The following is a 9,425-nucleotide window of genomic DNA, read 5'->3' on the forward strand; positions in this document are numbered from 1 at the left end:
CATGTGTATTGAACTAAGTTTTGTAAAAACTGCACGTATAGATCCGGTTGTGGGGGATCACCACCACCAAACTAAGTTATCAGACTTTTGCTAGTCAAAATATGACGGAAGAATTGTTGGTTGACTGTAATGTTGATTTAATAATGCTTTGGTACTATTAGCTTTTAAAGTGAGATTACATACATAGGAAGATGGATTGATATGTAACTTGGTTTACGAAGTTCAGCTGACAAATAGTTGTTTTGAGGTCGTGAGAACTGAGAACTTCTTGAGCCAGATGTTATGGCAGCCTGATTACTGGATCAAAGTTTGAAGAAATTTTGTAGTTTGCAAAGAAGTTTATTTAGCATACAGAACAAACTTGGGAGAAACGCAAATCAGAGAACATATAGTAGGGGTTAAGCGATAGCATAGAGATGCGCCGAGGTCAAAAAACTAGAATGGATCAAGCATGTGTCCATATCAATCCATATCAAAAAACTAGAATAGATCAGTTAAGAATAATTCAACAGAGAGAGAATTTGTCTATAAAGTATGATCCATAATACAAGTATACAATTTCGTTTCATCATCTCCATAAAGTGATACATAAAAAAAAAGGCATATCATCATCATATTTGAAACTCGATGTGATTTGAAGCCTGGCACAACCAAATATCAAAAACAACCAAAGATGTGTCCCATAAAGTGTATCGACATCGGCACCTGACTACAAAATGCCAATTCGTTTGCCACATTCGGTGCTTCTTAATCTTTACCTAAAACAGCATTGTAAGACCATTCTTAAAGCTTAGGTGAAAGGTAATTGAAATGTAATGACATGGCAAGTGAATGATGGTGAAGGCCTTAAGTCCACTCAGTTAAACTTTTCGGTTAAGTAAGCATCGGTGATATATATCACCTAACATACTTGTGTAGTGTTGTACTCTCACTAGTATAAATTATATTAAATTCATATTTGTGGTTGTACTTGATTATAATACTAAAGGTGAAAGAGAAGTGATTAAAAAACATGGGGACCAAATGGAAGGTGAATGGTTAAGAGAAAAAGAAAAGGTGAAAGAGGTGAAAAGATGTTGCTGATGTGTCAAGAAAAAGTATAGGTGAAAGGGATGGTTACGAATGGTCTAATGAGCACTTGACTCAAGATAGATATTTTCCAACAAACAACACCCGATCAGATACATACATACATTTTACACAGTCATTAAGTGACCACTCATGTAAAAGTCAGTAAAACTGTTTTAGGGAGAGACTAGCTAGTTATAAATCGTAGTATTGGTTTTGTAAACACAACTATGGAGTCTGTAATGACAAAAGTTATAATCGCTGTTACCTTCATAAAATCTTCATGAATAACATAATCCCGTTCTGCAAGAAGACAAACCGGTTTCAGTGCACACATTACGAAGATCAGCTCCATTAAACCCCTGAATCAAAAACCAAGGTTCAAAATTTTAGGAAGTGCTGCTTTTTTATATAGAGAAAAGAAGTGAAAAATACAAGTTCTCAAAGAGCTAACTTCACCTCCGCAAGCATGACAACTGCCTCGTAATCAATTTCACCATTTTTAGCAATTCCAGCAGCGTCAATATTAAGGATTTCCATTCTTGACTGTTCATTCGGCAATGGAATCTCTATTTTTCTATCTAGCTGACCCGGACGAAGAAGAGCGGGGTCCAGAACTATAGGTCTGTTTGTCGCCATTATCATTTTTACCTAAAATAACGCTATCATTATGATGCCTTTTATATGAATTAATCTCATTACCAAAAATCATACTATTTAGAGGTGACCACATAGGCAGGTAGGGTAACAGGGTAAAAACACAACACCAATAAACCAATCTGTAAGTCAATGTGTTGTGATTTGTGATGTTAAAGAATATTTAATAAATCGTGAGAACGAAACTTGAAGCTGTATATACAAGTATACAACACACCTTTCCAAGCTGATCAAATCCATCAAGCTGATTAAGTAGCTCCGTGAGTGTTCTTTGAATTTCACGGTCAGCACTAGTTCCCTCACTCATACGGCGTCCACCAATGGCATCAATCTCATCCATAAAGAGGATGCAGGGATTACACAACCATAAAGAAACTTGTTAAAAATGGTAAATCTGAGGAAGTATTATATTACGAGAAAAAGAAACAGAGAGGTTGATGGCTTTGAGGATACTTTGTGATCACGAGCATAGATGAACATTTCCATGAATTCTTGCACTCTCACCAATGTGCTTGTCAATAATGGCACTTGACGTAACCTGTAAAGTTATGCACAGAAGTTAAAACACACATAAGTCTCCCAATAGAGAAGACGAGAATGACATATATAATAAAAGAAATACCTTCAAGAAGGTAGCATCTACATTGCTAGCAATTGCTCTAGCCAGTAATGCTTTGCCAGTACCAGGAGGTCCATAAAGAAGAACACCCTGATCAAAAAGAAAATGGTTGGTCCAAGCAGAGCATTTGTAACAGGTTTATTGCAACTTCAGTCAACTTCTATTGCAAGTAACCAACTTTTCTGTAGTTGGAGAAGACCATCTTAGTTTAAAATTGTTGCTTGAATGTAACTAGTTTCAAAGTTTCAACTTAAGGTAATCCCAGACGAGAAAAGATCAAATTGATTGTGTCGCCGCTATTGCTTCCATAACATTTGACTTCATTGACTTTTTTCATGTGTCACTTGAAAACCGGTTATCTAAGATACCTTTGCTAATAAACATGTAAAATTTTGATTTGTTGGGGAGGATAAAAAGGACTTTGTTACCCAAACAGAAATCAGACAAGAATTCTTCCACTTTTAATGCAATCAAACCTCTCATAATAAAGAACTTTCAAAATCGATCAATTTATATACCTTAGGCGGCTTAATGCCCACCCTTATGAAAAGCTCAGGATTCATTAGAGGCAACTCTAAAGATTCCCTGAGCTCCTAAATCTGTTCCTGTAGACCACCAACTTCAGAGTAGCTAACATTCCCAGGATCTTCATGAAGCATACTTTAAAAAACTGGAGGAACCTTTAACTTGTCATAAAAGTCTAGGTCAAGATAAAGAAGTGCACAACTACTAACTAGATGATAAGAATTTATAAATAGATAACACATTATTCTAGCACATAAACTTACTTCATGGCGGAGTGATCGCATAATTGTCAGAGTTGTCATGTCATGAACCACTCTAGTTGCAGTGGTCAGGTACTCCCTGTCCACTTTGCTGTGGCATCCAACGACATACCTTGGACCACTGCTGGTTTCTGAAACAGTAATATCAGGTTATTGATATTGAATATCACATGGTAACTCCAAATTGGTTTTTCCTTATCTATTTTAAATATTACATTGTTCATTGTCCAAATGCCTTAGCACTTCTCCAAAGTTCTGTCCAACACTTTGAAGGGAGTTCAAATCATCTTCTGTTTTAGCATAATCCTTCTTTGTACTCTGCAATGTCTCTCTCACTGCATACATAGATTTTGGTATTGTTCATCTATCATAAGAAACTTGCATAAGACTTGACACAAGTAATAATAAAAAGAGAAATTGATAAATATCAACCACATGTAGACAAATGAATCAAGTAAATAAAGCATCCAGATACATAAAGAAAGGGTCTTGACCAGTTCAAACTACTGAGGCGTTATACAGCCAACAACATGCTAACCTAAAGACTACAGTTTTCCAAATGATTATTTTTAAAGGTGGTAATGTTTTTGCATGTGCTAATACCTTATTAAAATATTTTCTGCAAATATCCTAGACAATGAGTAACAGAATGATCAAAACGAGAGAAACTGAAAAGGCAGGTAATGATGACAACTTAAGGTAAAACCAGAGTAAAAGTTATTATATTATAAACTACAAGTCGAAGCACCTAAGACATAGTTATGAGCACCTAATGAAAATGATTTCATTTGCACTGTTACATTTGAGAAAACAGAGTAGTAGTTAGTAGTTACATGACAACCCATTTTATTAAATATAAAGTTAAAAGCACTAAAAAATGATAAGAGATTTGTTATGCAAAACGCTTCTTTCCAAACGAGCTATTTTAACGCTATAATATGAATATTTGAGGAGACTTATGATATATGGTTAACGAAATCCAAAATCTGGAAACAGGTCAGCAGCAGAAGTATTGACCCACAAACTCAAATTTACTAATATCTCATATAGTAAATCTCCTCATGTCTCAGGTCCTTCCTTCATCAATTTTTTTTTATTTTATTTTATTTTTCTTTTTCTTTTTATTCCCAGTCTCCACTCAATACGTACTTATCTTTAGTATAACATATACATACAAAATCCTCAAATTTAATCATTTTTCGAACTATTCTATCTCGATATTGAATCCATAATTATTCATTTATTCTACCTTGATATTGAACAGGTGGCATACTCGGCGGACCCAGCTGACAGGTATATCGTCTTATCATGGTCTCGACAGACAGGTATAAACACTTTACCCTTTTACGGCTTTTACATCGTCCTGGCCGGAGGTCCTTATGGAAGCAGTGTCTCTACCTTTGGGTAGAGGTAAGATTGTCTATAGCTCACCTCCCCCATACCCTGTTCAGGGATTGGGTACAGTTGTTGTTGTTGTTGTTGTTGTTGTTGTCTCATATACTCATATATATAGATATGTACATACTAAAAAATGTCTATCGTTGTAGAAAAGCTTAACGGAGTAAGTCCTAGTTATCAACTTCCCATTCCACAGTATAACAATGCACAATGTTAAGTAGACTCCTAAAAACACTGTTATGTACAAGTGTACAACCAAATTACATGCCTACAGGGACAACCGTCAACAAGTGATACGGCGTATCACAACAAAATCCCATCTTTAAAATTTCCAAAATTTTATCTATTACTTCACTCAACTAACTCTTACATGTCATTATCTAGCAATCTCACCCATATATCTCCAGAGGAAAAAGAAATCTAAACATTATTAAATTATATAATTCTAGAATTGATAATATGTATACTACTAAATGTTAAAAGATGGCATATTAAAAAGTTAAAACTCTAAATTACATATAATCAAATCAAAGTATGAAATAAATCTCTAATTAATCATATATACATTTAATAAATAAATTAAACTATATACGGCCTAATAAGATATAATGGGATTTCAATTTAAATTTAAATTTAGAGTGAAGTGAATCTGACCTCCACGAACTCGTGAATCGAGCTCTTTATGCTCACGCATTTTCTCCTGGTACCACGCCGTCGGACTGCATCTTGTCATTTGGTTGTCATCCGAAAATAGTATCCGGTGTGTGTTGATAGATAATAGACTTATAGAAAGATGGAGATGGACATCGATAAAGTTTTATTACTGTGTTTTTGAGTTTTTTTTTTTTTTTTTTTTTTTTAAAAAAAAGGGAAAGAATTGTGAAGGATTTTAACATTTATTGTGTTGTTGAGTTACGTTCAAGAGAAGAAAAGAAAAGAAAGGGAAAAAATTAGAAAGATAATCTACTACATTTTGTATAAAAATTTTCCTTTTACTTTTGGGATAACTAGCACGGTACATGCGTAATGTGGCGGTGGTCGTGATGTTGGTGTCGGCGACGGGTAGTCACGGTGGAAACCATTGGTGGTGGTGACAATGTTGAATGATGCAGGTTGATGTAAATGTAAAGGTGGTGGTGGAAACATTTAGAAAAAAATAACTCATTGTGTAAATTAATTCATTAAGGGTAAAATAGTCATTTTGTAACTCTTTTTCCAACAAGAAGTAAATCTTTATATAGTAGCATGGAAGTATAGATTTGGAAGGAAAAAAAATATGTCCTTTCTTTTTCATTTATCTTACTCCTTCTCTCTCTTTCCTTTAAAAAAATATCTCGAGAACACAGGGTAAATGACCTTAAAGTACCTATGAAAAAACCTTGAAAAAACTTAAAGATTGAAAACTTTTAGATTCAAATTCAAGTGTAAACATATACGGAGTACTTTTTAGGCTCGAAACAAAAATTTCTTTGAAAATTGTTGGATTCTCTTAAAAAAAAGTTGGTGTACTAAACGTTTGGTACTTATAAGTTATAACATATGAAATGTAAGTTTGGTTATTGTACAATGACTATTATGGTAAAACAAATAAGATAACATTCTAGCAATTATCAAGATTCTGATTAATTAATTATTTTGAATTAAAAAAATTAATAACTAGGGACATATCTGTCACTTGCTTCAAATTCTGTACTTCCTTTATTCCTAAAATTTTGCCTTTTTCTGTTCGTTTATCCATTTTACTATTTCTCTTGTGATTAAAAAAGTACATAAAGTTAATAAGACAACAAATGTTGGATTCAAATTAAACCAAATATGCATAACACAATCGTTGTGATTCACATTTGTGAAATAACACAATCTTTGATAACAAAAAAAAGAAAATGATGCACAATAATTAGAAAAAAAATGATGACCCACTTTTATTATGGATAACAAAATAGGAGAAAACTTGATGCACATCGTTGAGAACAAAATTGGCACATCGTTGATACAAAGTAGAAACTGATGCACATAGCCACATGTAATCAACATCAAATTAAACCAAAAATAAATCTAAGAAGAGATAATCGGTTTTCCGAGATCTAGGTTTAAAGCATTGTATCTGTACACAATGATTGGTTTTCAGATCCAAAAAGAGATAGAAGCAGAGTGTTGCGGACCATAGGCCGGTGGCACAAGGCGGCGGCAAAGCAATGTCATACGGTGGCGATGGGGCATCGGAAACGAAGAAGGGGTTTGTGACAGTGAAGATTGAGAGTGGCGTGTGTCGGTGGCGTGCGGCCTGAAAGACTAATGGTTTGTGTCGTCTGACGATGGTCGGAGAAGAAAGGCGATGGTTGCCGGAGAGAGTGGTGGTGGGCTGTAGAAGGAGAGGATTTGTTATAGAGAGGTTGTGTTTGAAGAATAGTTGTCAACGTTGGGAATCATATATGTGGGGACAAAATAAGAATAATGGCTAAAACACCCTTAAACTTGATTTTTTTTTCTTAAACTTTCATGCCACATGTCAATTTTATGTGGTGTTTTGCTTATCTTTTGTTAATACTTATTTTATTCTACCCTTAACCTATGAAGTGTTAGATGATTTTTAGTTATTAAATTTCAGGCTGCAAATTGTATATGTATATCTAACTTAAATGTTTGAAATATAATAAATAACATATACTAATATTTTTACACGGCCGTATCCTGAAAGAAAAACAAAATTCTCGTGGCAAAAGTTATAAAACATTAAGTCAAAAAACAAATTTTCATGGCAAAAGTTAAAAAAATAAAAGTTCTGGTCAAAAGTAAAAAAATGAAACTTTAGTAATAAAATTTAGAAACTAAAAATTATGTGGTAAAAAGCTAATAAAAGAAAACTTTATAAGGAAGACTTAAAAAAAACAAACTTAGACCATCTCTAATGGAGAGTTTTTTTCAAAAGTTTTTTACTATTGTATCAAGTTTTTTTATTCAAACTAAAAACTTTCTTCCAATTAAAAGTAAAAGCTTTTTATTAATGACTTATTTTTCCTCAACTCATTGAACTCTCTTTCTTATTTAATTTAATGTTTTTTAAAGGATTTTAAACTTTTTAAAGATTTGATCCATTGGAGCAAAACTTTTTATGAATTAGTCTTTCATCTCTTCGTAGAAGAGTTGGCCACCAGCTACCACTTTATAGGAGTAACCTGGGTTCGAATCTTGCAGAGACAAAATTGAATTTAAGTGGTTGATTAACCTTGACACTATCTCTGTTGGGGGTTATGTGGGTATGTACATGGGATCAGACGGTTCCTATCAATTACCGTTTTAAAAAGAAAACTCTCATTGTGGAGAAAAAAGGTACAAAAGGTAAGTAACTTAAACTTCAAAACAAAGTTTGTTTGGCGAAAGTTAAAAAACAAAAGTTACATGGCGAAAAATAAAAGGGGAAATGTAAAAAAAAAAAAAACATGGCGAAAGTTTTAAAACTAAAAGTTATGTAAAAAAATTAGAAAGAAATAACTTTTGATGGGAAAAACTTATAAACGAAAAGTTATGTGGCAAAAAATAACTAAAGCAAAACTTTGATGACAAAAGTTAAAAAATCTTAAACTTGAAAACAAATTCCATTAAATACCCTTTTGTAACTACTGTAGTTAGCGATGCAACACTAAACTGTCATTAAAGCCATTAATTATTTTTGTTATGCAATAGCAACTTGTATTTCTTGCAAGAGGGGGTGTACTTTTAGCTACGGTAATACCCCTCACATAACAAAGTTAGTTTATAATATTTATATATAACGAGCAACTTCACCGCGCATTGTTGTGGAAACACTAATTATCATATTTAACGCTACTAACATAGGAATAACAATAACCTATCGAAAATAAAGATTGGAAAAGTAAACACCAATAAAAAAAATTAAACTAAAGTGCCAATATATATTTATTTACATATTTTCTAAACAATTTCCTTATTAAATAATATCAAGTATCAGCTACGATAGACGTTAGGATCTTTAACAAATGGCTAAACAATATAACATGTGCGTTGTCGTGAAAAGCGCTAATGTAGGAATAAAAATAAACGAGATATGTCACCCGAGCATTGCCCTGGGAGACATGAGGTTTGTGGATGTCTTTTTTTTTAAGAAAATTATCTAAATTTATTAAGAAAATGGTATTAAAAGAAATGATGAAATATGATACATAAACGACACTCTTATAAGAATGACAAAATGTGTTGCGATCATAATACAAATAATAATAGGAAAAAGATGACTTTGATATATTAATTTCTTTCTACCATTTTCTAACCAAAATATTACATGTTCCCTTAAAAAGTTTGTGTGGAAACAAAAAAGGTTTAATGAATGCTTACAATTTAAAATGGAATCCTTAGTACAAAATGTAAGAGATTAAAATTTTTGGTGTAAATGTATTTTAAAGAAATAAAATTAAAAAAAATTACAAAGATAATAAATGTATAATGAGGGAAAAAAAGTTAAGCATGTAAAAAATGTAAGTGAAAAGTAATAATTAGAAAATAATGGACATGTGGGGCCTACAAAAAAATAAAAGAAAAAGTTACTTATTATTCTTTGCACAAATCCCAATACTCTCGGACGTTGGCCCAGGAGACATTACGTATGTGGATGCTTTTAAAATTACTTAAATTTATTAAGATAATTGTATTAGGAGAAATAACGAAATAAGTCTATAAATAAATATATTAATACCGAGACGACGCTCTTAAAAGGATGGCAAAATGTGTTACGAACATAATACAAACAATAATAGAAAAATATGACATTTTTTACATATAAATCCATAGTTTTGAATTAACCTGACATACTAAAATGTCAGCACAAGGCCCAAGATTAAATATAAATAAGTATCCCAAAAGTTTGAATATGGAATAGCAAA

General features: G+C 32.6%; 1 pseudogene; it reads right to left on the minus strand.

The window, feature by feature from the left end:
• Nucleotides 1–488: 488 nt before the first annotated feature.
• Nucleotides 489–5,368, minus strand: LOC122583522 (annotated as a pseudogene).
• Between the last annotated feature and the right edge of the window lie 4,057 nt (nt 5,369–9,425).

The sequence above is a fragment of the Erigeron canadensis genome, chromosome 1 (assembly GCF_010389155.1).
Source record: "Erigeron canadensis isolate Cc75 chromosome 1, C_canadensis_v1, whole genome shotgun sequence".
Classification (NCBI taxonomy): domain Eukaryota; kingdom Viridiplantae; phylum Streptophyta; class Magnoliopsida; order Asterales; family Asteraceae; genus Erigeron; species Erigeron canadensis.